Source organism: Alexandromys fortis, unplaced genomic scaffold (genome assembly GCF_014885135.2).
Source record: "Alexandromys fortis isolate MF-2015 unplaced genomic scaffold, M_Fortis_MF-2015_v1.1 scaffold_26, whole genome shotgun sequence".
NCBI lineage: Eukaryota > Metazoa > Chordata > Mammalia > Rodentia > Cricetidae > Alexandromys > Alexandromys fortis.
Window position 1 is genome coordinate 15,190,362 of NW_026067894.1, and position 6,504 is coordinate 15,196,865.

General features: G+C 48.4%; 1 protein-coding gene across 1 annotated transcript in view; it reads left to right on the plus strand.

The window, feature by feature from the left end:
- The first annotated feature begins 1,571 nt into the window (after positions 1-1,571).
- The window catches only part of Thrap3 (thyroid hormone receptor associated protein 3), a 34,216-nt gene continuing 29,283 nt past the window's right edge, over positions 1,572-6,504 (plus strand). The window contains 1 exon segment of the mRNA XM_050156355.1: positions 1,572-1,678. The gene's annotated coding sequence lies outside the window, so the exon portion shown is untranslated.

Genomic DNA, 6,504 nt, shown 5'->3' on the forward strand with positions numbered 1-6,504 from the left:
CACATGACCTTAGTGGATCGGTGGAGGAGAGAGCATCCACTGAGACTGACTGGATAAGAAAAAAGGGTTAAAACTGGACCCATGGGATAGTCTGGACCAGATGGTACTCATCCAGGTTACCACTGTTTGCGGTATTTTGCACTGGGCATGGCACCCAGCAAACCTGTGAGCTGAAAACTGAAACCGAATGACTCATGAGGTACAACACAGTACGCTGCTGGAAGGAGATGCGCCAGGAGAGTGTGAGCGTGAAGGATGCTGCTGAGGCCGGGGAGCTTCGGAAAAGGTGACATTTGAACTCTGACGTGCAGAGTTCACTAAGGCAGTAACTGCAGAGGAAGCCGGCCGGCTGCAAAACCCAGATCAAATTTGGGTTTTACAGAGCCTGGGGACTCACATCTGAGGGCACAGCAATCAGGAAACTGAGACAGGAAAGGCTGCCTCGGGTTTGGACAGCCTGGGGTACAGAGGAAGAGTCTATCCTAAAAATCAAAGTTTAAGAAAAGAAAGCCGGGCGGTGAAGAGCTAGCTCCAGGACAGGCTCCATAGCTACAGAGAAAACTTGTCTCAAAAAACCAAAAAAGCAAAAGAAATCAGCTGGGTGGTGGTGTCACACGCCTTTAAACCTAGCACTTGGGAGGCAGAGACCGGTGTGTCTCTGAATTCGAGGCCAGCCTTTTTTTTTTTTTTTCCAGCGCAAGTTCCAGGACAGCTAAGGCTACACAAAGAAACCCTATCTCGAAAACCAAACATCATCAGAAATGTACACTCCAGGAATTCACTTTCCAGGCCGTTTGTTGTTCAAAAGGTACCAACATTCGAAGCAGAAGCGGGGCGGATCTCTGAGTTCGAGGTCGACCTGGTCTACAGAGGTAGTTTCAGGGCAGCCAGAGAAAACCCTGCCTCCGAAATCTAAACACAAAACAAAAACCTCTCTGGGTTCACTCGGTCAAGAAGCGGGATCGGGAGGCGGCTGTTGGAGAGAGCGCTGTGCAGCCGGGCTTCCGAGTCCCCCGAGGTCACACGATCAAAACAACTCTTCTCCACTTTCCCTTCTGCTTTTGGGACTCCTGGTGCTCATTAAGTGTCTCCCAACAACTCTGTGAAACGTGAATTACAAATCTCACTTTAAACCTAAACGATTTGCTCAAGGTCACAAATCGGGAGAAGGCGTGGTGGAGAATGAAAGCCAAGTCGCCTGGGCGGCCACCAGCCGGGTACGGGAGAAGTCCCGAGGACGCAGGGAGGCGGGCGAGTGGGTCGGGCTCAGGCCCAGCTTCAGCCTCCCGAGAAGCCGCTCCAAAATGGAGGGGGCAGTGGCGTCAGCAAGGCCCCCGCCCCTTCCGTCCACCTCCCTCCCTCTTCCTCAGGGCCACACAGGCTGTGGGGGGGGAGGGGACGCAGCGCAGCCCCCCACGTGACCTCCGATCAGCGGGCGCGTGACGCAAAGCGGCGGGTCCAACGTTCGCTTTGGTTTCTGGGAAATAGAGTTCGAGAGGCCGTCCGGTGAGTCAGGAGAGGTGACTCTAGGACTACATTTCCCAGGAGGCAGCCGACCGAGGCGGTAGCCGCCGTCGTCGGCGAGCGGGGACGCGGGGCGCGCTGTCGGGCGGGGGCGAGGTTCGGGCCGGTTGTGCCGTTGCGAGACTGCGACGAGTCGTCGCTTCGGCGGGTCCAGGTGAGTGACCGCGGCGGATGAGAGTTAGGACACCTCGCCTGGTCCCCGTGTTTGTGGGTTTTTCTCTTCTCTCGGCGGCGGCTGGGCCCCGGCGAGGGTAAGGCCTAGCGTGCGGCGGCTACCCCGCGCTCTGCTGGGGCCTGCTCTGAGCGGGCCTGCTCGCTCGACTCCTCCTCCTCCCCGCCCTTCATCGCTTCCCTCCGCTCCGGCCTAGTCCGCCAGACTCCGGCCGTCTTCTCTAGAACCGCTTGCCAACTTCTTTGCACTCTGCGGGAGGGACGCCTTCCACCAACTCCACCTTTCCCCTTCCCTGGTCGGACGAACCCCATTATTTGAATTGTTTTTCCGGGAACTCTTAAACGCCCTTCCCCCACCTAGTCTCGATTGGCCTGGTTCTGTCTTCCAGGGCGCATGTGGCGGATATACACTAAATCTTAATATTTCCGTTTCTTGTGTGTTTTCCCCTCCTCTTCTGCCGTGTGGCCCAGAGGCATAATCCAAATTTATTTACCATCGGAAAAATGGGTGTTCCCACTTTTCCCCTTGGGTTGCAAGTGAAGCTGACTTGGGTTCCGGTGGCACTTGGCTTGAGTCCTGCTCATAAGAAGCAGTTGTGTTCCACACCTAAGCAGCTTTTCATTTTCTTTACCCTTCTGAGCCTTAATGGGTGGAGCTTGGCGGCGGTCGTTGGCCCGCCACACTGGTGGCCCAGAAGTTGGAAGCCATCGGTACAAGTACACTGTTAGCGGGGAGGTTGTGAAATGGATTGAAGGGAAACCTGCCGGGAATGTGGATGGCAAGGACGTTACCGGAGAGAGCTAAGAAAGTGGGCTTTGCCACCTTTTGATTTTAAATTTCAGTCCACACTTCCAGGTAGTTCCGTTTTTCTTTTTTTAAAATGGGAGTGCATAGCGCTGACAACTTTGTTGGGTTTTTGTAAGATTCAGTGAGATTAACTGAACTGAAGATCGCTTAGCGTCTGTTAACCCGTGTATAGGCGTCTCGATTGGGGGGGCCTGAGTGGAAAGCCGCATAGCGTACTGTCATTTTTCGGATCTTTCCTACTTTTCTTGTGGAAATATTGTCTGTATTGTAGTCTGTCCCGATAGACAGTTCGATGTGTAGATTCTGTTTAAGATGGCTGATGCCTTGAAGCTTGTGGAAAACAGGGCTCGCTCAGTTCTTTGTTTGGAGACGTGTATCTTGAACTAATGTTAGTGCTTACGGGACATCAAAAAGAAGTAGTGCAACTGCTTAGGCATGGTCGCTTTCTTAATTTCTCTTTTTCCCCGTAAATTCTGTAAGTAGTTGAGACTGGCCTTCAACTTTTGACCCTCTACCTCTGCCATCACACCCACTTTCTTTGCCTTTTTTCTTTAAAGATGGGGTCTCAACCCCAGCGGTGGTGGCTGGCCCACGCAGGCCTTTAATCCTAGCACTCCCAGGGAATCAGAGGCAGGTGGATCTCTGTGAGTTCGAGGCCAGAATGGTCTATAGAGTGAATTCCAGGAGAGGCCAAAGCTATACAGGGAACCTTGTCTCAAAATCCCCCCCCCCACACACACACACAAGAGTGTCATTGAGTATCTCTGACTGGTCTGGGACTCAAGAGATCCCAGCCTTCCCCTGCCTCCCAAAGGCGAACTCCATTACCCTGGCTTGATGACATTTTGTATAAACTGAATGAAGAGCTTTGTGGCTGGGATTGGTGGTTCTCCACTTCATTTGTAGCACTCCAAGGCAAGTGGCAGGCAGATCTCTGAGTTCCAGGCCAGCCAGAACTACATAGTGAGACCCTGTCTCAAAAAAGAGAGAAAGAAACTAATTGAAAATACCATTTCTTTGTTTTTCATATCTTTTAGCACCTGTGACCGATCTCCAGTTTTAGAGATAAATGGATAGATAGGTTGACTGACTGGCTCTGAGACTAGGTCTGGAATTAGTCTAGGTAGGGCCTTTCCTCCTGCCTCTGTCTCCTGAATGTTAGTGACTACCGAGGTGAGCAGTCACGCTTAGTAAGATTGGTATTTTAGTCTACAGACTAAGCACCATTCAACTTGAGTGGGGTTCTGATAATTGTTAGTGCTCCAGTTGGTTTCTTTTTATTTATTTATTTGTTTGTTTGTTTGTTTATTTATTTGGAGACAGGGTTTCTGTGTGTTATCGTTATCTTTGGCTGCCCTGGAACTCACAGAGATCTGCCTGCCTCTGCCACCCTGAGTGCTACCAGGGTGGTATGTGCTACCACTGCCCGATTCAACCATATATATTTTTAAAGATTTATTTTTATGTATGTGAGTGTTTTGTCTGCATGTATGAATGTGTGTGCACTATATGCATTCCTGGCGCCCTCGAGACACCATGTCCTGCCACATCTCTGGGACTGCAGTTAGAGATGGTTGTAAGTGTGGGAATTGAACTTGGGTTCTCTTCAAGAGCAGCAAGTAAGTGCTCTCCAAACATTCCTCCAAAATTTGTATATTTATTATTTATTTTGATGCTTGAGGACAATTTTATTAAGGGTCCCTTTTTTAAATATTTATTTTATTATGTATACAATATTTTGTCTGTGTTTATGCCTGCAGGCTAGAAGAGGGCACCAGACCTCATTACAGATGGTTGTAAGCCACCATGTGGTTGCCGGAAATTGAACTCAGGACCTTTGGAAGAGCAGGCAATGCTCTTAACCACTGAGCCATCTCTCCAGCCCTAGGGGTCCTTTTTGTTTGTTTGTTTTATTTTGTTTTTTCGAGACAGGGTTTCTCTGTAGACCAGGCTGGCCTCACGGAGATCTGTCTGCCTTTGCCTCCCAAGTCCTGGGTTTAAAGGTGCATGCCACTACCTCCCTGCCAGAATTTTTTTTTTTTAATATTTATTTATTTATTATGTATACAATACTCTGTCTGTGTGTATGTCTGCAGGCCAGAAGAGGGCACCAGACCTCATTACAGATGGTTGTGAGCCACCATGTGGTTGCCGGGAATTGAACTCAGGACCTTTGGAAGAGCAGGCAATGCTCTTAACCACTGAGCCATCTCTCCAGCCCCCCCTGCCAGAATTTTTATTTTTAAAATTAATACACATCTGTAAAATTTATTGCCTTGGTTTTAGTTTCTTTTTTCTTTTCTTTTTTTACTTTATTTTTTTCTTTTTCAGAACAGGGTTTCTCTGTAGCTTTGGAGCCCATGATGGAAACTAGCCAGGATGGCCTTGAACTCACAAAGATCCCCCTACCTCTGCCTTCTGAGTGCTGGGATTCAAGGAGTAAGTCACCGCCACTTGCGCCCCCCCCCCCCTTTTTAGGTTAATGGTAAATAACTGGCTTCCCTCTATTTTAGTAAAAAGGTGGGGTTAATAGGGAATTGATGGAGTAGTTCATTGAGGTGAGGGTGTTTCTTTAAGTCGGTCAGGAAGTTTCATTACCTGAAAGCCAGCATTGCTTCAGGAGCCTTTGGGTTTCATCTACAGCACCAAAGGCAGTAAAACTGTATAGAATCCTGGCTTTCAGAGTAGGGGTGACCAGGAAAGAAAGAAACTGGCCCCTGAACCTGATGACCAGAGTTTGAGCTCCAAGCCCCTTATGGTGAGAGGAGAGAACTGACATTTGTAAATTCTCTGATCTCTCTCTGTGTTTCTGTGTGTGATAATTTAAGAAACAAAACTTTGAAAATAAGGAAATTCTGCTGGTCAGAGTAACACGCAGAAGTCAGTGATCTCTAGAGTTCAAGACCTTCTTGGACTATACAGTGAGTTCCAGATCAGTTCAGACTATATTATGGCAGAGAGAACTTGAGTCTCAGCACCCATGTTTGGTAGCTCACAGTTGCCTATAACTGCCTCCAAGGGTTTGAGGCAGACACTTGCCAGCTGAGCCATCTCATCAGCCTTCTTTTTTTATGGAAAAAAAAAAAAGGCCAAGGTTTCTCTGTAGCTCTGGCTATCCTGGAACTGGCTCTACAGACTAGGCTGGCCTCAATTCGGCAGTCTGTCTGCCTCTGCCTCCTGGGTGCTAGGATTAAAGGTGTGTGCCACCTCCACCCTGCATCTCCCACCTTTTTTTTTTAATTGCTTATTTTTATATGTGGTGGTTGCCTATTTGTATGTTTGCACCAACTATATGTAGTGCTCAAGGAGTCCAGAAGATGGCGCCAGATCACCCGAAACAGAACCTAGACATGGTTATGAGTGCCCCTTGGGTGCTTGGAATTTAACTTAACCCAAGTCCTCTTTGTTGTTTTTCTTTTCTCTGTGGAGTTTTGCAGCCTATCCTAGAACATGCTCTGTGTTCCAGACTGATCTAGAACTCTTAACTCCTAAGTACTGACCCCAAGTCCTCTTAAGAGTGCTTAGTGGACTTTTAAGCTGTCTCCATTCTCTTTTCCTTTTCTGAAACAAATGTGTAATTACATGTTTGTGTGTAGGGAGTGTATGTGGAGGTCAGGAAACACATTTAGGGTCCTATCTTAAGGCTCCTGGGGAATTCAGGCTAGTCTTGAAGTACTGTTACATCTTGTGAAGTGTGTGTCCCCTGCTGCCCCTTTTGGAGATAGAATTACTTTGCCTACTCCAAATTGACAGTTTTCTTGCCTCAGCCTCCCAAATATTGAGACTATAGGCAGTTACCACTTAAAAATAGAATTCCTTTGTGTGTGGGGGAGGGGAGGGCTTGAGACTGTAACTCTAGCTATCCTGGAACTAGCTCTATAAACCCGACTGACCTCGAATTCAAAGAAAGCCGTCTGCCTCTGCCCTCCAAGTGCTAGGATTACTGATGAAATTGTTCATCTGTTAATGCTGGTCTGCAGTACTTCTTTCCCCTCCCTCCC